The following is a 27,728-nucleotide window of genomic DNA, read 5'->3' on the forward strand; positions in this document are numbered from 1 at the left end:
ATAAGATGAAACTTCCTGGCAGATTAAAACTGTGTGCCGGACCGAGACTCGAACTCGGGACCTTTGCCTTTCGCGGGCAAGTGCTCTACCACCTGAGCTACCCAAGCGCGACTCACGCCCCGTCCTCACATCTTTAATACCGCCAGTACCTCGTCTCCTACTTTCCAAACTTCACAGAAGCTCTCCTTCGAACCTTGCAGAACTAGCACTCCTGGAAGAAAGGGTATTGCGGAGACATGGTTTAGCCACAGCCTGGGGGGTGTTTCTAGAATGATATTTTCACTCTACAGCGGAGTGTGCGCTGATATGAAACTTCCTGGCAGATTAAAGCTGCACAAGATGAGCGGCTTCACCCGTGTGAAGTGACAATCGTGACTAAATTTATGGAGACGTACCATCTCAAGTGGGTGCACTTCAACAATAGACGATTGAGACCAATTCCAGAGAGTAGTCGACAACAGAGTAATCAACCTTTTAATCAATTTAAACACAGACAGTATTATTTGGTTACAATGGGAGTCAAATTCCAGCATCTGTCGCTCATTGTCTGTACATTTAAGTGTACTTCGTGAAAAAGTTTTGTTCAGACAACCTTCCTATACAGAACTTCTGACTGAGAAAGTTACCTAAAGATATCTTCACCCCACTAACATATCTCGTCAGAGACTGGGTGTTGTGTGATGTCCTTAGGTTAGTTAGGTTTAAGTAGTTCTAAGTTCTAGGGGACTGATGACCATAGATGTTAAGTCCCATAGTGCTCAGGGCCATTTGAACCATTTTTATCTCGTCAGATATTTCGTTCTGACAGATTTTATTTACAAGTTGCCCATTTGGAACTTCACTGATGAGTTGTCAAAAGTCAGTAAAAATGGCGTAAACTTCTGCTCTGAACTCGCACTGTAGCACTGATCACAGAAAAACAAGTGAAAGAGTAAGAGCTCAACCGCAGGTCGCAGTATAATTTACTGATAACCCGTCTCGCTTCCCAAAGGCTAGCATCTTCTTGACCTTTACACACGTTTCGACATTTACTGAGAAAAACTTACACGAATGAGAGTAACATTGTGTACAGCTTAAGACTATATTTATGTAAAAGAGGCCTCTTGGAAGAACGCCAAGGCAAAACACAGTTACCATGTGCCTTACCGACATCAAACTACAAATAAGCTAAGGGGCAGTCCCTACATGAAGTGAAGAAGAGTGCTACTAATGGCTAACGGAAATCGGACAGAGTTCTTACTACACATAATTACGTGTGGGAACCGATATCCGTAAAAAGGTGCTTAGAAGAAATATTTGCGTAAGAAAATGTTGGTGAGCCGTTTTCCAAAATACCAACAATTAAATGTATTAAAAATGCCACCACTTTCAAGCCAATTTTTGTGGAAAGTTGTTATACAGGGTGGTCCATTGATCGTGACGGACCAAATATCTCACGAAATGAGCGTCAAACGGAAAAACTACAAAGTAAGAAACTCGTCTAGCTTGAAAGGGGAAACCAGATGGCGCTATGGTTGGCCCGCTAGATGGCGCTGCCGTAGGTCAAACGGATATCAACTGCGTTTTTTTAACTATGAACCCCCATTTTTATTACATATTCGTGTAGTACGTAAAGAAATATAAATGTTTTAGTTGGACCACTTTTTTCGCTTTGTGATAGATGGCGCTGTAATAGTCAAAAACGTATGGCTCGCAATTTTAGACGAATAGTTGGTAACAGGTAGGTTTTTTAAATTAAAATACAGAACGTAGGTACGTTTGAACATTTTATTTCGGTTGTTCCAATGTGATACATGTAACTTTGTGAACTTATCATTTCTGAGAACACATGCTGTTACAGCGTGATTACCTGCAAATACCACATTAATGCGATAAATGCTCAAAATGATGTCCGTCAACCTCAATGCATTTGGCAATACGTGTAACGACATTATTCTCAACTGCGAGTAATATTCGCACATGCATTGACAATGCGCTGACGCATGTTGTCAGGCGTTGTCGGTGGATCACGACAGCAAATATCCTTCAACTTTCCCCACAGAAAGAAATCTGGGGACGTCAGATCCGGTGAACGTGCGGGCCATGGTATGGTGCTTCGACGACCAATCCACCTGTCATGAAATATGCTATTCAGTACCGCTTCAACTGCACGCGAGCTATGTGCCGGACATCCATATTGTTGGAAGTACATCGCCATTCTGTCATGCAGTGAAACATCTTGTGGTAACATCGGTAGAACATTACATAGGAAATTAGCATACATTGCACCATTTAGATTGCCATCGATAAAATGGGGGGCAATTATCCTTCCCCCCCCATAGACTAATGCCGCACCATACATTAACCCGCCAAGGTCGCTGATGTTCCACTTGTCGCAGCCGTCGTGGATTTTCCGTTGCCCAATAGTGCATATTATGCCGGTTTACGTTACTTCTGTTGGTGAATGACACTTCGTCGCTTAATAGAACGCGTGCAAAAAATCTGTCATCGTCCCGTAATTTCTATTGTGCCCAGTGCCAGAACTGTACACGACGTTCAAAGTCGTCGCCATGTAATCCCTGGTGCATAGAAATATGGTGCAATCGATGTTGATGTAGCATTCTGAACGCCGACGTTTTTGAGATTCCCGATTCTCGCGCAATTTGTCTGCTACTGGTGTGCAGCTAAAACACTTACTTGGGCATCATCATTTGTTGCAGGTCGTTGTTGTCCTTTTACATGTGGCTGAACACTTCCTGTTTCCTTAAATAGCGTAAATATCTGGCGAACGGTCCGGACACTTGGATGATGTCGTCCAGGATACCGATCAGCATACATAGCACACGCCCGTTGGGCATTTTGATCACAATAGCCATACATCAACACGATACCGACCTTTTCCGCAATTGATAAACGGTCCATTTCAACACGGGTGATGTATCACGAAGCAAATACCGTCCACACCGGCGGAATGTTACGTGATACCACGTACTTATACGTTTGTGACTGTTACAGCGCCATCTATCACAAAGCGAAAAAAGTGGTCTAACTAAAACATTCATATTTCTTTACGTACTACTCGAATATTCTTGAGACCGAATTGTTTTGTCGTAACTTCCGTTTGTTACCTCAATCAACCTGCCTGTTGGATTTGGACCTAAGACTTTCGTTGCCCCGGGCAGTATTCTATCTCTGCTGTCTCTGTCTTATTCCCTTTTCAGCCCGAGCATTTCGTTATTGATCTTCCATTATTGTTGGTCTACTTCTCTCTCACATTTGTTACTGCAACTTGGTCAGGGTCCCACACTGTTAAGCAACACTACTGCACTACCCTGCTACGTTCAGAACACGATGAGTGAGATCATTGTTTGCAAAAACAGACATAATGTCTGAAGGGATATCCGCAATCAGTGGTTTTACAATGTTACTTACAATCCGTCATGATTGCAAAATGTTTATCCATATGACTGGTTTGGGTTACTCTAGAACAATCTTCGGATTTGATATTTCCGTTACAGGAGTACCCCGTCCACACACAGCAACCTTCACATGCTGCGTCACATAAACTCTTTATCTGACGCCGTCCACACACAGCAACCTAGACATACTGCATCACATAAACTCTATTCCTATGAGAGGTTTCGGTTCCTCCAGAACCATCTTCAGATCTGATATTTCGGTTACAGGAGTACCCCGTCCACACACAGCAACCTACACATTCTGCGTCACATAAATTCTTTATGTGACCCCGTCCACACACAGCAAACTTGACATTCTGCATCACATAAACTCTTTTCATATGACAGGTTTCGCTTCCTCTAGAACCATCTACAGATCTGATATTTCGGTTACAGGAGTACCCCGTCAACACACAGCAACTTTCACATGCTGCGCCACATAAACTCTTTATGTGACGCCGTCTACACACAGCAACCTTGACATTCTGCGTCACATAAACTCTATTCCTATGACCGGTTTTGGTTCCTCTAGAACCATCTTCAGATCTGATATTTCGGTTACAGGAGTACCCCATCCACACACAGCAACCTTCACATGCTCCGTCACATAAACTCTTTATGTGACGCCGTCCACACACAGCAACCTTGACATTCTGCGTCACATAAACTCTATTCCTATGACCGGTTTCGCTTCCTCTAGAACCATCTTCAGATCTGATATTTCGGTTACAGGAGTACCCCGTCCACACACAGCAACCTTCACATGCTGCGTCACATAAACTCTTTATGTGACGCCGTCTACACACAGCAACCCTGATATTCTGCGTCACATAAACTCTATTCCTATGACCAGTTTCGGTTCCTCTAGAACCATCTTCAGATCTGATATTTCGGTTACAGGAGTACCCCGTCCACACACAAAAATCTTCACATGCTGCGTCACATAAACTCTTTATGTGACGCCGTCCACACACAGCAACCTTGACATACTGTGTCACATAAACTCTATTCCTATGACCGGTTTCGGTTCCTCTAGAACCATCTTCAGATCTGATATTTCATTTACAGGAGTACCCCGTGCACACACAGCAACCTTCACATGCTGCGTCACATAAACTCTTTATTTGACGCCGTCTACACACAGCAACCTTGATATTCTGCGTCACATAAACTCTATTCCTAAGACCGGTTTCGGTTCCTCTAGAACCATCTTCAGATCTGATATTTCGGTTACAGGAGTACCCCGTCCACACACAAATATCTTCACATGCTGCATCATATAAACTCATTATGTGACGCCGTCCACACACAGCAACCTTGACATACTGCGTCACATAAACTCTATTCCTATGACCGGTTTCGGTTCCTCTAGAAACATCTTCAGATCTGATATTTCGGTTACAGGAGTACCCCGTGCACACACAGCAACCTTCACATGCTGTGTCACATAAACTCTTTGTTTGACGCCGTCTACACACAGCAACCTTGATATTCTGCGTCACATAAACTCTATTCCTATGACCGGTTTCGGTTCCTCTAGAACCATCTTCAGATCTGATATTTCGGTTACAGGAGTACCCCGTCCACACACAAAAATCTTCACATGCTGCATCATATAAACTCTTTATGTGACGCCGTCCACACACAGCAACCTTGACATACTGCGTCACATAAACTCTATTCCTATGACCGGTTTCGGTTCCTCTAGAACCATCTTCAGATCTGATATTTCGGTTACAGGAGTACCCCCTCCACACACAGCAACCTTCACATGCTGCGTCACATAAACTCTCTATGTGACGCCGTCTACACACAGCAACCTTGTTATTCTGCGTCACATAAACTCTATTCCTATGACCGGTTTCGGTTCCTCTAGAACCATCTTCAGATCTGATATTTCGGTTACAGGAGTACCCCATCCACACACAAAAATCTTCACATGCTGAGTCACATAAACTCTTTATGTGACGCCGTCCGCACACAGCAACCTTGACATACTGCGTCACATAAACTCTATTCCTATGACCGGATTCGGTTCCTCTAGAACCATCTTCAGATCTGATATTTCGGATACAGGAGTACCCCGTCCACACACAGCAACCTTCACATGCTGCGTCACATAAACTCTTTATGTGACGCCGTCTACACACACCAACCTTGATATTCTGCGTCACATAAACTCTATTCCTATGACCGGTTTCGGTTCCTCTAGAACCATCTTCAGATCTGATATTTCGGTTACAGGAGTACCCCGTCCACACACAAAAATCTTCACATGCTGCGTCACATAAACTCTTTATGTGACGCCGTCCACACACAGCAAACTTGACATTCTGCGTCACATAAACTCTATACCTATGACCGGTTTCGGTTCCTCTAGAACCATCTTCAGATCTGATATTTCGGTTACAGGAGTACCGCGTCCACACACCAACCTTCACATGCTGTGTCACATAAACTCTTTATGTGACCCCGTCCACACACAGCAACCTTGAGTTTCTGCGTCACATAAACTCTATTCCTATGACAGGTTTCGGTTCCTCTAGAACCATCTTCAGATCTGATATTTCGGTTACAGGAGTACCCCGTCCTTACACAAAAATCTTCACAAGCTGCGTCACATAATCTCTTTATGTGACGCCATCTACACACAGCAAACTTGACATTCTGCGTCACATAAACTCTATTCCTATGACCGGTTTCGGTTCCTCTAGAACCATCTTCAGATCTGATATTTCGGTTACAGGAGTACCCCGTCCACACACAGCAACTTTCACATGCGGCGTCACATAATCTCTTTTTGTGACGCCATCGGCACACAGCAACCTTGATATTCTGCATCACATAAACTCTATTCCTATGACCGGTTTCGGTTCGTCAGATCTGATATTTCGGTTACAGGAGTACCCCATCCACACACAGCAACCTTCACATGCTGCGCCACATAAACTCTTTATGTGACCCCTCCACACACAGCAAGCTTGGCATTCTGTGTCACGTAAACTGTATTCATATGACAGGTTTCGGTTCCTCTAGAACCATCTTCAGATCTGATGTTTCGGTTACAGGAGTACCCCGTCCACACACAGCAACCTTCACGTGCTGCATCACAGAAGTCTTTATGTGACCCCGTCCACACACAGCAACCTTGATATTCTGCATCACATAAACTCTTTTCATATGACAGATTTCGGTTCCTCTAGAAGCATCTTCAGATCTGATATTTCGGTTACAGGAGTACCGCGTCCACATACAGCAACCTTCACATGCTGTGTCACATAAACTCTTTATGAGACCCCATCCACACACAGCAACCTTGACGTTCTGCGACACATAAACTCTATTCCTATGACAGGTTTTCGGTTCCTCTAGAACCAACTTCAGAACTGATATTTCGGTTACAGGAGTATCCCGTACACACACAGCAACTTTCACATGCTGCGTCACATAATCTCTTTATGTGACGCCATCTACACACAGCAACCTTGATATTCTGCATCACATAAACTCTATTCCTATGACCGGTTTCGGTTCATCAGATCTGATATTTCGGTTACATGAGTACCCCGTCCACACACAAAAATCTTCCCATGCTGCGTCACATAAACTCTTTATGTGACGCCGTCCGCCCACAGCAACCTTGACATACTGCGTCACATAAACTCTATTCCTATGACCGGATTCGGTTCCTCTAGAACCATCTTCAGATCTGATATTTCGGTTACAGGAGTACCCCGTCCACACACAGCAACCTTCACATGCTGCGTCACATAAACTCTTTATGTGACGCCGTCTACACACACCAACCTTGATATTCTGCGTCACATAAACTCTATTCCTATGACCGGTTTTGGTTCCTCTAGAACCATCTTCAGATCTGATATTTCGGTTACAGGAGTACCCCGTCCACACACAAAAATCTTCACGTGCTGCGTCACATAAACTCTTTATCTGACGCCGTCCACACACAGCACACTTGACATTCTGCGTCACATAAACTCTATTCCTATGACCGGTTTTGGTTCCTCTAGAACCATCTTCAGATCTGATATTTCGGTTAAAGGAGTACCCCGTCCACACACAGCAACCTTCACATGCTGCGCCACATAAACTCTTTATGTGACCCCTCCACACACAGCAACCTTGGCATGCTGTGTCACATAAACTCTATTCATATGACAGGTTTCGGTTCCTCTAGAACCATCTTCAGATCTGATATTTCGGTTACAGGAGTACCCCGTCCACACACAGCAACCTTCACATGCTGCGTCACAGAAGTCTTTATGTGACCCCGTCCACACACAGCAACCTTGATAGTCTGCGTCACATAAACTCTTTTCATATGACAGATTTCGGTTCCTCTAGAAGCATCTTCAGATCTGATATTTCGGTTACAGGAGTTCCGCATCCACACACAGCAACCTTCACATGCTGTGTCACATAAACTCTTTACGAGACCCCGTCCACACACAGCAACCTTGACGTTCTGTGTCACATAAACTCTATTCCTATGACAGGTTTCGGTTCCTCTGGAACTATCTTCAGATCTGATATTTCGGTTACAGGAGTACCCCATCCACACACAGCAACTTTCACATGCTGCGTCACATAATCTCTTTATGTGACGCCATGTACACACAGCAAGCTTGATATTCTGCATCACATAAACTCTATTCCTATGACCGGTTTCGGTTCCTCAGATCTGATATTTCGGTTACAGGAGTACCCCGTCCACACACAAAAATCTTCACATGCGGCGTCACATAAACTCTTTATGTGACGCCGTCCGCACACAGCAACCTTGACATACTGCGTCACATAAACTCTATTCCTATGACCGGATTCGGTTCCTCTAGAACCATCTTCAGATCTGATATTTCGGATACAGGAGTACCCCGTCCACATACAGCAACCTTCACATGCTGCGTCACATAAACTCTTTATGTGACGCCGTCTACACACACCAACCTTGATATTCTGCGTCACATAAACTCTATTCCTATGACCCGTTTCGGTTCCTCTAGAACCATCTTCAGATCTGATATTTCGGTTACAGGAGTACCCCGTCCACACACAAAAATCTTCACATGCTGCGTCACATAAACTCTTTATGTGACGCCGTCCACACACAGCAAACTTGACATTCTGCGTCACATAAACTCTATACCTATGACCGGTTTCGGTTCCTCTAGAACCATCTTCAGATCTGATATTTCGGTTACAGGAGTACCGCGTCCACATCCCAACCTTCACATGCTGTGTCACATAAACTCTTTATGTGACCCCGTCCACACACAGCAACCTTGAGTTTCTGCGTCACATAAACTCTATTCCTATGACAGGTTTCGGTTCCTCTAGAACCATCTTCAGATCTGATATTTCGGTTACAGGAGTACCCCGTCCTTACACAAAAATCTTCACGTGCTGCGTCACATAAACTCTTTATGTGATGCCGTCCACACACAGCACACTTGACATTCTGCGTCACATAAACTCTATTCCTATGACCGGTTTCGGTTCCTCTAGAACCATCTTCAGATCTGATATTTCGGTAAAAGGAGTACCCCGTCCACACACAGCAACCTTCACATGCTGCGCCACATAAACTCTTTATGTGACCCCTCCACACACAGCAACCTTGGCATTCTGTGTCACATAAACTCTATTCATATGACAGGTTTCGGTTCCTCTAGAACCATCTTCAGATCTGATATTTCGGTTACAGGAGTACCCCGTCCACACACAGCAACCTTCACATGCTGCGTCACAGAAGTCTTTATGTGACCCCGTCCACACACAGCAACCTTGATAGTCTGCGTCACATAAACTCTTTTCATATGACAGATTTCGGTTCCTCTAGAAGCATCTTCAGATCTGATATTTCGGTTACAGGAGTTCCGCATCCACACACAGCAACCTTCACATGCTGTGTCACATAAACTCTTTACGAGACCCCGTCCACACACAGCAACCTTGACGTTCTGTGTCACATAAACTCTATTCCTATGACAGGTTTCGGTTCCTCTGGAACTATCTTCAGATCTGATATTTCGGTTACAGGAGTACCCCGTCCACACACAGCAACTTTCACATGCTGCGTCACATAATCTCTCTATGTGACGCCATCTACACACAGCAACCTTGATATTCTGCATCACATAAACTCTATTCCTATGACCGGTTTCGGTTCCTCAGATCTGATATTTCGGTTACAGGAGTACCCCGTCCACACACAAAAATCTTCACATGCTGAGTCACATAAACTCTTTATGTGACGCCGTCCGCACACAGCAACCTTGACATACTGCGTCACATAAACTCTATTCCTATGACCGGATTTGGTTCCTCTAGAACCATCTTCAGATCTGATATTTCGGTTACAGGAGTACCCCGTCCACACACAAAAATCTTCACATGCTGCGTCACATAAACTCCTTATGTGACGCCGTCCACACACAGCAAACTTGACATTCTGCGTCACATAAGCTCTATTCCTATGACCGGTTTCGGTTCCTCTAGAACCATCTTCAGATCTGATAATTCGGTTACCGGAGTACCCCGTCCACACACAAAAATCTTCACATGCTCCGTCACATAAACTCTTTATGTGACCCCGTCCACACACAGCAACCTTGACATTCTGCGTCACATAAACTCTATTCATATGACAGGCTTCGGTTCCTCTAGAAGCATCTTCAGATCTGATATTTCGGTTACAGGAGTACCGCGTCCACACACACCAACCTTCACATGCTGTGTCACATAAACTCTTTATGTGACCCCGTCCACACACAGCAACCTTGAGTTTCTGCGTCACATAAACTCTATTCCTATGACAGGTTTCGGTTCCTCTAGAACCATCTTCAGATCTGATGTTTCGGTTACAGGAGTACCCCGTCCTTACACAAAAATCTTCACATGCTGCATCACATAATCTCTTTATGTGACGCCATCTACACACAGCTAACTTGACATTCTGCGTCACATAAACTCTATTCCTATGACAGGTTTCGATTCCTCTAGAACCATCTTCAGATCTGATATTTCGGTTACAGGAGTACCCCGTCCATACACAGCAACTTTCACATGCGGCGTCACATAATCTCTTTTTGTGACGCCATCTGCACACAGCAACCTTGATATTCTGCATCACATAAACTCTATTCCTATGACCGGATTCGGTTCCTCTAGAACCACCTTCAGATCTGATATTTCGGTAAAAGGAGTAACCCGTCCACACACAGCAACCTTCACATGCTGCGCCACATAAACTCTTTATGTGACCCCTCCACACACAGCAACCTTGGCATTCTGTGTCACATAAACTCTATTCATATGACAGGTTTCGGTTCCTCTAGAACCATCTTCAGATCTGATATTTCGGTTACAGGAGTACCCCGTCCACACACAGCAACCTTCACATGCTGCGTCACAGAAGTCTTTATGTGACCCCGTCCACACACAGCAACCTTGATAGTCTGCGTCACATAAACTCTTTTCATATGACAGATTTCGGTTCCTCTAGAAGCATCTTCAGATCTGATATTTCGGTTACAGGAGTTCCGCATCCACACACAGCAACCTTCACATGCTGTGTCACATAAACTCTTTACGAGACCCCGTCCACACACAGCAACCTTGACGTTCTGTGTCACATAATCTCTATTCCTATGACAGGTTTCGGTTCCTCTGGAACTATCTTCAGATCTGATATTTCGGTTACAGGAGTACCCCGTCCACACACAGCAACTTTCACATGCTGCGTCACATAATCTCTTTATGTGACGCCATCTACACACAGCAACCTTGATATTCTGCATCACATAAACTCTATTCCTATGACCGGTTTCGGTTCCTCAGATCTGATATTTCGGTTACAGGAGTACCCCGTCCACACACAATAATCTTCACATGCTGAGTCACATAAACTCTTTATGTGACGCCGTCCGCACACAGCAACCTTGACATACTGCGTCACATAAACTCTATTCCTATGACCGGATTCGGTTCCTCTAGAACCATCTTCAGATCTGATATTTCGGTTACAGGAGTACCCCGTCCACACACAAAAATCTTCACATGCTGCGACACATAAACTCCTTATGTGACGCCGTCCACACACAGCAAACTTGACATTCTGCGTCACATAAGCTCTATTCCTATGACCGGTTTCGGTTCCTCTAGAACCATCTTCAGATCTGATAATTCGGTTACCGGAGTACCCCGTCCACACACAAAAATCTTCACATGCTCCGTCACATAAACTCTTTATGTGACCCCGTCCACACACAGCAACCTTGACATTCTGCGTCACATAAACTCTATTCATATGACAGGTTTCGGTTCCCCTAGAACCATCTTCAGATCTGATATTTCGGTTACAGGAGTACCCCGTCCATACACAGCAACTTTCACATGCGGCGTCACATAATCTCTTTTTGTGACGCCATCTGCACACAGCAACCTTGATATTCTGCATCACATAAACTCTATTCCTCTGACCGGTTTCGGTTCGTCAGATCTGATATTTCGGTTACAGGAGTACCCCATCCACACACAGCAAACTTCACATGCTGCGCCACATAAACTCTTTATGTGACCCCTCCACACACAGCAACCTTGGCATTCTGTGTCACGTAAACTCTATTCATATGACAGGTTTCGGTTCCTCTAGAACCATCTTCAGATCTGATATTTCGGTTACAGGAGTACCCCGTCCACACACAGCAACCTTCACGTGCTGCATCACAGAAGTCTTTATGTGACCCCGTCCACACACAGCAACCTTGATATTCTGCATCACATAAACTCTTTTCATATGACAGATTTCGGTTCCTCTAGAAGCATCTTCAGATCTGATATTTCGGTTACAGGAGTACCGCGTCCACATACAGCAACCTTCACATGCTGTGTCACATAAACTCTTTATGAGACCCCATCCACACACAGCAACCTTGACGTTCTGCGTCACATAAACTCTATTCCTATGACAGGTTTTCGGTTCCTCTAGAACCAACTTCAGAACTGATATTTCGGTTACAGGAGTATCCCGTACACACACAGCAACTTTCACATGCTGCGTCACATAATCTCTTTATGTGACGCCATCTACACACAGCAACCTTGATATTCTGCATCACATAAACTCTATTCCTATGACCGGTTTCGGTTCATCAGATCTGATATTTCGGTTACATGAGTACCCCGTCCACACACAAAAATCTTCCCATTCTGCGTCACATAAACTCTTTATGTGACGCCGTCCGCCCACAGCAACCTTGACATACTGCGTCACATAAACTCTATTCCTATGACCGGATTCGGTTCCTCTAGAACCATCTTCAGATCTGATATTTCGCTTACAGGAGTACCCCGTCCACACACAGCAACCTTCACATGCTGCGTCACATAAACACTTTATGTGACGCCGTCTACACACACCAACCTTGATATTCTGCGTCACATAAACTCTATTCCTATGACCGGTTTTGGTTCCTCTAGAACCATCTTCAGATCTGATATTTCGGTTACAGGAGTACCCCGTCCACACACAAAAATCTTCACGTGCTGCGTCACATAAACTCTTTATGTGACGCCGTCCACACACAGCACACTTGACATTCTGCGTCACATAAACTCTATTCCTATGACCGGTTTCGGTTCCTCTAGAACCATCTTCAGATCTGATATTTCGGTTAAAGGAGTACCCCGTCCACACACAGCAACCTTCACATGCTGCGCCACATAAACTCTTTATGTGACCCCTCCACACTCAGCAACCTTGGCATGCTGTGTCACATAAACTCTATTCATATGACAGGTTTCGGTTCCTCTAGAACCATCTTCAGATCTGATATTTCGGTTACAGGAGTACCCCGTCCACACACAGCAACCTTCACATGCTGCGTCACAGAAGTCTTTATGTGACCCCGTCCACACACAGCAACCTTGATAGTCTGCGTCACATAAACTCTTTTCATATGACAGATTTCGGTTCCTCTAGAAGCATCTTCAGATCTGATATTTCGGTTACAGGAGTTCCGCATCCACACACAGCAACCTTCACATGCTGTGTCACATAAACTTTTTACGAGACCCCGTCCACACACAGCAACCTTGACGTTCTGTGTCACATAAACTCTATTCCTATGACAGGTTTCGGTTCCTCTGGAACTATCTTCAGATCTGATATTTCGGTTACAGGAGTACCCCGTCCACACACAGCAACTTTCACATGCTGCGTCACATAATCTCTTTATGTGACGCCATGTACACACAGCAAGGTTGATATTCTGCATCACATAAACTCTATTCCTATGACCGGTTTCGGTTCCTCAGATCTGATATTTCGGTTACAGGAGTACCCCGTCCACACACAAAAATCTTCACATGCTGAGTCACATAAACTCTTTATGTGACGCCGTCCGCACACAGCAACCTTGACATACTGCGTCACATAAACTCTATTCCTATGACCGGATTCGGTTCCTCTAGAACCATCTTCAGATCTGATATTTCGGATACAGGAGTACCCCGTCCACATACAGCAACCTTCACATGCTGCGTCACATAAACTCTTTATGTGACGCCATCTACACACAGCAACCTTGATATTCTGCATCACATAAACTCTATTCCTATGACCGGTTTCGGTTCCTCAGATCTGATATTTCGGTTACAGGAGTACCCCGTTCACACACAAAAATCTTCACATGCTGAGTCACATAAACTCTTTATGTGACGCCGTCCGCACACAGCAACCTTGACATACTGCGTCACATAAACTCTATTCCTATGACCGGATTCGGTTCCTCTAGAACCATCTTCAGATCTGATATTTCGGTTACAGGAGTACCCCGTCCACACACAAAAATCTTCACATGCTGCGTCACATAAACTCCTTATGTGACGCCGTCCTCACACAGCAAACTTGACATTCTGCGTCACATAAACTCTATTCCTATGACCGGTTTCGGTTCCTCTAGAACCATCTTCAGATCTGATAATTCGGTTACCGGAGTACCCCGTCCACACACAAAAATCTTCACATGCTCCATCACATAAACTCTTTATGTGACCCCGTCCACACACAGCAACCTTGACATTCTGCGTCACATAAACTCTATTCATATGACAGGCTTCGGTTCCTCTAGAAGCATCTTCAGATCTGATATTTCGGTTACAGGAGTACCGCGTCCACACACACCAACCTTCACATGCTGTGTCACATAAACTCTTTATGTGACCCCGTCCACACACAGCAACCTTGAGTTTCTGCGTCACATAAACTCTATTCCTATGACAGGTTTCGGTTCCTCTAGAACCATCTTCAGATCTGATATTTCGGTTACAGGAGTACCCCGTCCTTACACAAATATCTTCACGTGCTGCGTCACATAAACTCTTTATGTGATGCCGTCCACACACAGCACACTTGACATTCTGCGTCACATAAACTCTATTCCTATGACAGGTTTCGATTCCTCTAGAACCATCTTCAGATCTGATATTTCGGTTACAGGAGTACCCCGTCCATACACAGCAACTTTCACATGCGGCGTCACATAATCTCTTTTTGTGACGCCATCTGCACACAGCAACCTTGATATTCTGCATCACATAAACTCTATTCCTCTGACCGGTTTCGGTTCGTCAGATCTGATATTTCGGTTACAGGAGTACCCCATCCACACACAGCAAACTTCACATGCTGCGCCACATAAACTCTTTATGTGACCCCTCCACACACAGCAACCTTGACATTCTGTGTCACGTAAACTCTATTCATATGACAGGTTTCGGTTCCTCTAGAACCATCTTCAGATCTGATATTTCGGTTACAGGAGTACCCCGTCCACACACAGCAACCTTCACGTGCTGCGTCACAGAAGTCTTTATGTGACCCCGTCCACACACAGCAACCTTGATATTCTGCATCACATAAACTCTTTTCATATGACAGATTTCGGTTCCTCTAGAAGCATCTTCAGATCTGATATTTCGGTTACAGGAGTACCGCGTCCACATACAGCAACTTCACATGCCGTGTCACATAAACTCTTTATGAGACTCCGTCCACACACAGCAACTTTGACGTTCTGCGTCACATAAACTCTATTCCTATGACAGGTTTCGGTTCCTCTGGAACTATCTTCAGATCTGATATTTCGGTTACAGGAGTACCCCGTCCACACACAGCAACTTTCACATGCTGCGTCACATAATCTCTTTATGTGACGCCATGTACACACAGCAAGCTTGATATTCTGCATCACATAAACTCTATTCCTATGACTGGTTTCGGTTCCTCAGATCTGATATTTCGGTTACAGGAGTACCCCGTCCACACACAAAAATCTTCACATGCTGAGTCACATAAACTCTTTATGTGACGCCGTCCGCACACAGCAACCTTGACATACTGCGTCACATAAACTCTATTCCTATGACCGGATTCGGTTCCTCTAGAACCATCTTCAGATCTGATATTTCGGTTACAGGAGTACCCCGTCCACACACAGCAACCTTCACATGCTGCGTCACATAAAGTCTTTATGTGACGCCGTCTACACACACCAACCTTGATATTCTGCGTCACATAAACTCTATTCCTATGACCGGCTTCGGTTCCTCTAGAACCATCTTCAGATCTGATATTTCGGTTACAGGAGTACCCCGTCCACACACAAAAATCTTCACATGCTGCGTCACATAAACTCTTTATGTGACGCCGTCCACACACAGCAAACTTGACATTCTGCGTCACATAAATTCTATACCTATGACTGGTTTCGGTTCCTCTAGAACCATCTTCAGATCTGATATTTCGGTTACAGGAGTACCGCGTCCACACACACCAACCTTCACATGCTGTGTCACATAAACTCTTTATGTGACCCCGTCCACACACAGCAACCTTGAGTTTCTGCGTCACATAAACTCTATTCCTATGACAGGTTTCGGTTCCTCTAGAACCATCTTCAGATCTGATATTTCGGTTACAGGAGTACCCCGTCCTTACACAAAAATGTTCACATGCTGCGTCACATAATCTCTTTATGTGACGCCATCTACACACAGCAAACTTGACATTCTGCGTCACATAAACTCTATTCCTATGACCGTTTTCGGTTCCTCTAGAACCATCTTCAGATCTGATATTTCGGTTACAGGAGTACCCCGTCCACACACAGCAACTTTCACATGCGGCGTCACATAATCTCTTTTTGTGACGCCATCTGCACACAGCAACCTTGATATTCTGCATCACATAAACCCTATTCCTATGACCGGTTTGGTTCGTCAGATCTGATATTTCGGTTACAGGAGTACCCCATCCACACACAGCAACCTTCACATGCTGCGCCACATAAACTCTTTATGTGACCCCTCCACACACAGCAAGCTTGGCATTCTGTGTCACGTAAACTGTATTCATATGACAGGTTTCGGTTCCTCTAGAACCATCTTCAGATCTGATGTTTCGGTTACAGGAGTACCCCGTCCACACACAGCAACCTTCACGTGCTGCGTCACAGAAGTCTTTATGTGACCCCGTCCACACACAGCAACCTTGATATTCTGCATCACATAAACTCTTTTCATATGACAGATTTCGGTTCCTCTAGAAGCATCTTCAGATCTGATATTTCGGTTACAGTGAGAGGTGGCATGAGCCCCCTCTCATATTTCTATCTTACGATTCTCCTCTCTAGTTGCATGCGATGGAGGGTTGCTTTTCCTTAACACGCGTACTTCCCACGCAGCGTCTCTCGTCACCCGGTTGGGCCGGTGACAGGCGGGCTCTGTGGAACTGGAGAGAGTTAAGCCGACGTGTGTGAGGCAGTCGAGTGAATGCTTTTCAGACGCCGACATTGTCAAGAGACACGCCCGCTGGGGTGTGAAGTAGCGGCTGGGCTAGAGGTTCCTTTACTTCAGAGAAACTTTGCGAAAACACTTTCTGGCGGGCTACCAGCGAGGCGTGGGAATGACTTGTGTACCCACGCAGTTGTGGCGGGAAAATTCCCGCACTTTCTGCAAAATCAGCACAGAAATTGGCGCCAAGAATCTCCATTGGTGGAATGGTAGTGCTCCGGCAATGGAGTGGAATTTCCGCCGGTTTTCGAGTTGCTGATTGGAACGTAACCACGGCCACTGTCGTGGGGGCGGGAATGTTCGGTGTTCGGCCTGTACGGGTGCTCTGAGTAGTCGGCAGTCGCCTTTCGGTCGAGGACGTCGGAGCAACCAGCCCTCGCCTGCGGTACGCCAGATCGTGTTCTGGGAGATAAGAAGACTGTTGGTAATGTACGTCCGCAGCACCGGCAGATAGGGATTTTCCTAGGTGATAATCAGAGCTCAGCAGAGCGCGCCTGTTCATCCTTTTCTAACTTTGTTCAGTTTCGAGTAGCAGCAATTACTATTGGGTTAGCTGTGTGTCTCTCTTGAGATTTGAGTGGAAAGGAATTGGCTCCACATACCACTTCATCTTAAACCTCACGATCTAAGTTAGGGACAACTTCACCTTTACTGTGTTTGTATGAATCTCCAATTTTAGCCAATTTGATGTTTTATATTTCCTGTGTCTCTTTTACTATTCTGCGTTTAATCTTAATAAATCATATTGTTATTTTGGACAGAACTTTCTTTCTGTTAATCAATAGAGCAACCCTATCATTCCTCACTATGCTAATGAAACCTTTGTTTATTTAACTTATTTATCAAATTAAATTATTGCAGGTGCCAAACTCTCTTCTACTCCACTAGCAGGGTTGATTAGAGTCAGTTCGCGTATTTGTTTTATCCTTGTGCAACAGCAAAAGTCGGAGTTAGAATAGGGGGGGCTTAGAGCATGATTTACACATGTGGATTCTAGTAGAATTTAGTGATAAATACACTACTAGCCCCGGCACCTCGCATAATATGGCGACCCTTGGCCTCGGATCTTTCCTGTGAATCTCTGATAAACAAACAGGATTCTTAGTAGGAACATTCAATTTTTTTTCTCTCTATTTTTTTTAATGATTAATACCCAAGTTTTTTTTGGTAGTTCCGCGTTTAGTTTTAAGTAGCGGCGCATGACTACAGTTTTTGTTTTCAGTGTATATATTTTTTGTTCATTGTTTTTTTTGTGTTTCGCTGATGTGGTGTCTGTACCGCATCGCACTTTGTCGGATTTGTGTGCGGTTTCTGTACCACATCAAATTGTGTTTGTGATTACAGCGTTGGAACAGCGTTGTTGAAATTTTATGTTTATGTGTAAAAAATATATGGAGTAGATTAATTTTATAGTGCATTTTAGATGAATTTGTTTTTATGAATGATAACGAGAAGTAAGGCACGACTATTATCGGGCGAAGCTAAAACAAAAGAGGATAGCATAATGGATAAGGGGCAGTTTACTGACGGGAATAGGTTCGGAGATGAGATGGGCACATTTTTAGCAGGACAGGACGCCAGGGGCATTGAGGAGGAAGGTGATTTGGACGCGATCTCAGAGCAGCGTTGCGGCCGTGATTATGATAGTGAAGTAGAGGATGAAACAGAGACAGGCACACAGGTCGAGACGGTAGCAGAAGTTTATAGTCAAACGAACGAGTGCAGACAGAGGCCAGCTCGGTCACGTCAGAGCTCTAGCGCCCAGGTGTCCAGAGTTACATCGCCCATGTTTGAAGAGGATCAAGAAGATGACGTAAACCCAATACTGAGCTTCCTACGATCAATGAAAGAAGAAGCTGACGAACAGCGTAAGAAGCAGGAAGAAGCTGACGAACAGCGTAAGAGGGAGAAGGAAGAAGAGGAGAAACAACGTAAGAAGGAGAAGGAAGAAGCTGACGAACAGCGTAAGAAGGACACGGAGGCAATAATTTCGCATATAGGGGAAATTCGTGGGGAATTATTAACAATAAAGAAAGAATGTGGAGAAGCAAAACAAATGTCAACGGTAGCACAAAAAGTAGCAGGCCTTGCCAAAACTGCAGCAACAGGGGCAATGAAAGTCGCGGAAGCAACTTCTAAACTCGCAGGGCGCTTGCGACGTACAACACAATCCCACTCAAAATCCCTAGCATTCTTAAAAACTCAAGGTAATATCGCGGTTGCGAACTCCACGAAACGAATGGAAGAAGTAGAGAGTCGGATAGCAAAACTAGAGCAAAACGGGCACACGAGCACTGCGCGTTCGGATACCCATGATGGAGTACACAGAATTGTGTCTCCGAGGAAAAGCCCGCCGTGCTCTAGCCCAGTGACAGAGTGCGGAACTAACAATGCACACGGAGAAACAGCAAGTAATAGCTCCAATAATTATAGCCCACTTAGGAGAGTGAATTCTGAGTGCCACTTCCACTGTGATACAGAGGTTGCACATCACAGTTATCAGCAAGATAGAACAGGACACTCAGCAGACGTGCAAGTATCGGAAACGAGTGACAACACCAGTGCGAGGATCAGACAGGATTTTGATCACAATCACTTCCTGTCGATACTGAAGTTCCAGAAGTTCAAAGAAAATGGAGGGTCGATGCATCCGAAGAGCTGGGTGATGCAGTTTACAAATTCATTACCGGCATCATGGCCAACCCAGGCGAAATTAGAATTCATGTGTGGACACATCGAAGGCCAAGCCGCGGAAAAGATGCGGGGTGTGGCAGTGACGTGTCGGACTTATCAGGAATTTGTTGGTGCATTCCTGCGGACCTACTGGTCAAAGGAAACGCAAGATAGGATTAAAGAGGAAATAATATTTTGTCCTGAACTGGAAGTGTCCGGGCATAGGAGCGCAACCAAATTTCTTGATGATTTACTCAAGAAGAATCAATTTTTAGATAGTCCATATAGTAACGGAGAAATCATTAAATTTTGCTTTTCCAAATTGCCAGTTAGGTACCAACAGACACTTGTCGGCAAGTGTGGAGCTGACATAGAAGCATTCAAGATTCTATTGCGCGAACTCGAAGTAGTCTTTGATAAACAAGACGCAAAGGACAGGAAGAAGGGGCAAAGTAACAAATACCACCGGCCAGGAACAGAAGACGACAGCAGATTGCATAATCGCACTGGTCAGTTAGGAAACCAGGGTTACGGAAGTCAAGGTTACGCTATTCAAGGTTATGGAAACCAAAGACACGGAAACCAGAACGTCAGGGAGCAGGGTCAATCTAGACAAGGAATCTGGGATAGAAGGAATAACGAACGGCAAAGCGACCGTAATTGGAGAGAGCGAAACCAAGGACAACGGTGGAACCAGGAGATTGAAACCAGACCCGCAAATCCTAATGCACGTCAGAGGAGGGGGAGCCTAACTAGGGATTGACGCCAGACTAGTGCGAACACAGGCCGCCGGAATTTCGCACGTAATCTCGGACCTGGCCAACTACGGATGATACATTACGAAGATTTATCAGAAATCCTGCTAGAGGAACATAAAGCAACTCCTCGACATGATCGGCAGCCTCTTATCACAGTAGCAATAGCTGAAAAGAGTCTGAATGCAATAATAGATAGTGGAAGCTACATAACAGCAATATCTGAGGCAGCATACAAGAGGTGCTCTCAGGAGATGGACTGGCCTGTCCTATCGGTTAAGAAAACCAAAATAAAAGGGGCATTAGCGGGTAAATGTACGGAGGTCACCCAACAAACAAGACTGGAATTCTCCTGCCAAGGACACAAAATAGAGTCTAACTTCTGGATCGTGCCAAATCTGGCGATCGACATGATAATAGGAACGGACTTCCTAAATGAACATGAAGCGATAGTTGATCTAGGACGAGGTGAAGTGGTTTTGAGGAAAGGGAATCCCGTCCACATTAAGTTCGACGATCAGCTGATCCCAGCTCAACTACCGTCTAACTGTGTTCGGATAAACTATGCGTGTCTGAAAGACAGAAAGGAAGAACAGGACGACGTTGCGGATAGGGGAGAGGACACGGATGAGAATGAAGTCGGAATAATGGGAGAAATAAAGGAGAAAATAGGAGAAAAAGTGGAAGCAATAAAGAATATAAGGGGCGAACACCGCAAAGAACTTCATAAATTACTAGTAGAACATGCGGAGGTCTTCCTTCCCAAGACAGGATCAATAAAGAACTTCCAATATGAATTTCGTGTACGTCCGCACAACCAGTTTCGTGTGCCACCCTATCCAATCCCCTTGGCATATCGACAGAAAGTAGCAGCTGAAATTACGCGAATGCTGAGTGAAGGAATAATAGAACCTACGGCTTCAGCCTATAATAACCCGTTAAGAGTAGTCGAGAAGGCAGATGGTAGTATTCGTTTAGTCTTGGACTCGCGACAAATTAATACCATAATAGAACCCGAAACAGACAGACCGGAACGATTAGAGGAACTCTTACAAAACTTCCATGGAATATCAATCTTCTCATCAGTTGATCTAAAATCGAGTTTCTGGCAGATCGAGCTCCATCCAAATTGCAGACAGTACACAGCCTTTTTAGCATTTGGAAGATGTTACCGGTTTCGTCGTCTACCATTTGGTTTGAACGTTTCATCTGCCGCATTCATTCGGGGGCTGGACGGCATACTAAGCGATAATTTGAAACGTCATGTCACCAGCTATGTGGACGATTTGCTGATCGCGGAGAAATCTTGGGGAGAGCACAATGCGGTCATCGGTGAACTCCTAGCGACATTCAAGGAATACGGTGTGACTATCAATATCGAAAAATCGAATTTTGGGACGTCCTCTGTGAAATTTCTAGGACATATCATCACGGGTGAGGGCATTGCGCCAAATCCCGAAAAGATCGAAGCGATTGAAAAGTTTCCCATTCCTACGACAAAGAAGCAGTTAAGGGGGTTCTTGGGGATCATAAATTTTTACAACCGCTTTATACATGTCAAAACTCAGAGCAGTCCTCGGTTGCATCAACTTACAGGAAAGAAGATTCCTTGGGAATGGGATGAGGCGGCCGAATCCGAATGGAAAACATTAAAATTCGCATTATTACAAGCACCCATCCTATCACACCCTAATTTAGCTGAAGAGCTTTGCATAGTAACGGACAGTTCATACTCCGGTCTGGGTGTCATGGTGTTCCAAGACTATGTACATGAAGGAAACAGGGTGTGGAAGACAATTGCGTTTGCTAGCAGAGTACTAGCCAAGAGTGAGAGGAATTACTCAGTAACCGAGTTAGAGGCGCTGGCTATTGTATGGGCGTTTGAAAAATTCAGATACCTTCTGTTTGGTCGCCAGACGAAAGTCTACACAGACCACAAGGCACTCGAGTTCTTGATGACTGCAAAGCTTAATCACAGGCGGCTCATTAGGTGGGCATCATATCTACAGCAGTACAACTTTTCGATAGAATATATCCCCGGCAGTCAGAACATTATTGCAGACGCCTTATCACGGTCACCGATCGGATTTGAGCACAACATGGAAGAAGATCTAGAGGAAAATCACTACTGCCTTTACTATATGCAGAAAGTAGCCTTTGAGAATTTTATTACCTGTAGTATGCAGGACATCAAGAAGGAGCAAGACAAGGACCCTGCCCTAGTGTTATTGAAGCAGAAATGGATAGACAGAAGACACGCCACCATCAGGCAGTTCTACCTCTTGCGTAAAGGCATAATTTTCCACCGAAATTATACCAATGACACTGAATGGGGGGTATGCATCCCTGAACACCTAATAAACAAGGTTATATGGCATACTCACCTTAGCTATGGACACTTCGGACCACGCAAGTGCAATCTCAAGCTAAGGACCATGTGTTACTTTCGAAACATGGAGCGTCGAATTCGGAGGGTACTGTCGGTGTGTAAAGACTGCCAAAAGGCTAAGCACACCACTGTGAGCATGCAGGCACCATTATACCCAATCGTACCGACCAAATTAAGACAATTAGCAGCAACAGATTTGATGGGACCTTTGCCAAGAACAAGAAGAGGATATACTTACGTATTAGTGTTTGTTGAACTAACGTCCAAATACGTTACCTTTACGCCACTGAAGAGGGCGACAGGACGAACTGTATCACGAGCCCTCATCCGGGATTTCCTACCACAGGTTGGTCATGTGAGTAGAATCATTTCTGATAACGGGCCACAGTTTAAGTCAAAAACATGGAAGGAGACGTTGCGTCGATGTAAAATTGATCCCATTTTTATATCTTCACACCATCCGAGCTCGAATGCTGCGGAACGGGTTATTAAAGAACTCGGAAACTTGTGCCGGTTGTACTGTAACAAACAGCACACGACATGGGACGTTTTCCTTAAAGACTTCCAGGAGGTGATCAATGAGGCACCCCATGGGATAACAAAATTGGCACCCATTACAGTACTAAAAAACTGGATTCCTAAGGACTTGATAACCAAGGTCGTAAACTTCCCACCAAGGGCGCGAACGCAGCACCAAGCCATAGTGGATTTGGCTCTCAAGAGGATACGGGCTGCAGCAGAGGTCAGGAAGAGACGTGCCGACAGGGGAGCTCGTCTACGACACTTCCAAGTTGGACAAAAGGTGCTCGTTAAGTCTTTCCGACTTTCGAACAAACAAAAAATGAAATGCCAAAAATTCTATTCTGTTTACAACGGCCCGTACCGTATAAGGAGAGCAGCTCACCACAATGCTTATGAATTGGAGACGCTGAAAGGAAAGAAGTCCATAGGACTCCACCACATATCTCACGTAAAGGAGTTCGTAGAATAGTAGTAGTGTAAGAAATGTACATAGTAGAATAGGCAAATATATGAACCTTTGTTCGGGGAACAATAATCGTTACATTAATAGATTAAGATTGCTAAAGTATTAACACGCTGCGTTGTCTTGCATAAGAATTTACTGCTGCTATCCTCTTTTTGTTTATGTTTGCGATCTCCAATGTCGATGGAGTAGGAGACACTACCTTTTCATGAGCAATGTTTTTGTCCTTTCCTATCTGGTGTCCATGTTAAGGGATAAGGATGAGTGACGAGACGTCGCACAAACGGGCGCATACAAGAACGTGCTCTTAGAAGCGTTCTGAGAGGTCGTGATACGCTCCATAGCGGCCACAACCAGTTCGTGAGACGTTCATACCAATGCTTGCAGGCACGCGTCAGTGCACTGCACGATTGTGGTATATTGCGCGATTTCGAGGGTGAATATGGGCAGTATAGTTTTTGCAGAGCTGCGCCGGTATCGTTGTCTTGCAAGTCGGGGTGAACCTGTGAGCATTTGACTCTAATGGTGCCCTAGACGAGAGAAATGAGGGCATAAAAGCCTACCATGCTAATGTGCTGGTTGGGGATTTAGCGTGCTGCTCGTTTTTGTCACAGATGAATCACCAAGGAATTGTACTTGGATATTCGTGACATACTGTGTAGCTGGCGTGTGTTGGGTGTCTGAATCCTCAACAGGAACCAGTCCTGGCTTGGTCATATTACATTGCTTCTGGAAAGGTGTACTTCGATCGCGAAAACCGCTTCACATAGAGAAGGAAGTTGCAACTATAAATTTATTGTCGTGTATAGCCATGGCTAACCCAGTCTCTGGAGTTTCAGTGAGGCGTAATGAAAACTCGGAGGTCATGTCGTACGGCGCGCACATCACTGTCGTCAATAGCGGCGAGCAGCAAGACATCTCAGCGTAACAGGAACTATGTAAGGGTATTGTATAAGGTAAATAAAAAAATAAATAAATAAATAAATAAATAAATAAATAAATAAAATAAATAAATAAATAAATAAAAGGGAAAGTACGATACTAGGATAAGTTAAACTGTAGGATTTAACAATAACTAGATTAATATTGTGGGGGTTTTCTACCACAAGTGTGGCGCGCGCCTGTTGAGTTGCTATTTTTCAGGTCACCAAACCACAGACCCGAGATGGAGGGACGACGGGCGAGCGAAAGTAGCGTAGTTGCATGTTCTTTATAGCACAGTAAAACTTAGACCTGCATAACAACATAATTTAATTAAAAGACGTAGAATGTAGATCGTTGGGATATGGTAGTTAATTCTTGAAGCATGTCTACTGTCGATCTATATAATTAATAGTAATATTAGTGTGGGCCCGCACATTTAGTTGTTCATCCATTACAAAGCATCAGTTATCACACACCATGTACATACTGAGATCGGTCTCTACACATATATCAAAATAAATTATTTCCATGTCTAGATTAGATGTTATAATGATTGCCATAGATTAATAACTATAAAAGTAAAATAAGAGTGTCTGAAATGACAGACCATCAATGTTTCATTATGTAAATTTATTATAACATAGAAGGTCATGGGAAAAAGTTAGGCATAAGACTTTTGTAAGAATTGTACAGATGACAAGGAACGTGGCAATGCAGAGGCCAGCCAGCGCAAAAACAAGAGGTCTTCGGCTACCTGCTAGAGGGCGAGCGTCCCGTCCTACACGCTGACAGTCACCCGGCTGCCTACCTGAGGGATTACACGGGACCCTCGCCCCGCCACAAGCGAAAGTGGGGCTGGCCGTTGACCCTGACACGCGACAGCCTGCTAGCTCTCCGGACGCGGCAGCCGCTTGGAGGGATTCCCTGCGGCAGACCACGTTGTCGTGAGTACACGAAGAACATCACATATCGTGTCAGAACCTGCGCCTCATGTGCCTCAGGACAGAAAGGGACGCTCTATACTCACCTGTTTGGGTTTTTACAACTCACTAGCATTGGCCGATCTGCATACACAAAGCAGTATCGTGCCACACTAACAAATGTATGGTCTCATGTCTTACTTCTCCTCTCTATTAGAGAGCAGTTTTTAACAATAGTCGCTCCTAGTTCGATCCTGTATGGATGACCTCACACACTTGTGGAGTCACTCCACGTGCCATCATCCCTCGTCGAACTGCAATATTGGGAAACATAAAGTTCTGTCCAGCGAGAGAAGAGACCTAGACTAGTGATGTATCCCAACGAGTAGACCTCAGAGACAATTAATCGACGTGAGGAGAGCCTATCACTGTGTCTTCCTACCATACGGCCGTGATCATATGCGTGGGTCTGACTACAATCTCAACAGCGTACTGCAGACACTCCAGAACTCCCTATTGCTGTTGCCACAACGTAGCAACTACAACCGACGTTTAGCCTTATGTGATGTCAGTACAGTGGAATCAGTGAAGTGCCACGGATATTTCTAACAATGTGATTTAGTGCCTCATTCTCAGCACAGTCGTGAACTTTGTGCAATGTGCACGCACAATTTGATGTCCCATGAACCTTGTTTTTTTTGTTTTTCTTAAATTTCTTTCTCTTATGTTGTTTCTATAATGTATGTTATACCTTGTATGCGTTTGTGTTTTACACTGTAATTCTTATTACAGATTACTGTATTGTTCTCCACATCATGTTTTTTTTGTATTTTGTGTTTATTGTTGTGTGTATGCTAACAGTGTGCCTGAAGTCCCCATAAACTGAAGCAGATACCACCACTGTCATTGTGAATGGACCATCAGTTCAGGGAACATTTTGTAAAGGTTATTCTTGCTGCAGGGAGACAGAATGAATCGGAGGTTGTAACTAGATTCTGAAAACTCACAAAGAGATTGTTAACTTAAATATTATCATGTGTGAGTGAGGTCAGGTTAGTTTAATGATTAAAATTGTTGTAACATCTTGGGCATTTAATTGCGGAGCACTCCAACTCTGATTGTAAAGAATAAACTGCTCCATATTTGGCTCAGATGCCCGGGCCATGTTTAGAGCGTGAATGTCTGCGTGAATCGGTGTTTGGAAGGGGCTCCCTGGGTATGGATGTGTGATGTGGGTGTTAGTGTTCCATATTAAGAAGGTGAAGTTGGCTACATCATAAATAATACTCCCTGTATGAGTTGCATTTTTCAGTTGCAATGATCTTTTTTATAGAGTGCGGTATGTGGAGTCACTTTGTAAGATTGTTCTTGGGCGATTGACTCACTACCTTGCTCCTAAGTGAGCCAACCGCTCACCAATTACAATCTAAAATGGCGTAGGGGCAATGAGAGGTGGCATGAGCCCCCTCTCATATTTCTATCTTACGATTCTCCTCTCTAGTTGCATGCGATGGAGGGTTGCTTTTCCTTAACACGCGTGCTTCCCACGCAGCGTCTCTCGTCACCCGGGTGGGCCGGTGACAGGCGGGCTCTGTGGAACTGGAGAGAGTTAAGCCGACGTGTGTGAGGCAGTCGAGTGAATGCTTTTCAGACGCCGACATTGTCAAGAGACACGCCCGCTGGGGTGTGAAGTAGCGGCTGGGCTAGAGGTTCCGTTACTTCAGAGAAACTTTGCGAAAACACTTTCTGGCGGGCTACCAGCGAGGCGTG

This window comes from Schistocerca nitens, chromosome 4 (genome assembly GCF_023898315.1).
Source record: "Schistocerca nitens isolate TAMUIC-IGC-003100 chromosome 4, iqSchNite1.1, whole genome shotgun sequence".
Lineage (NCBI taxonomy): Eukaryota > Metazoa > Arthropoda > Insecta > Orthoptera > Acrididae > Schistocerca > Schistocerca nitens.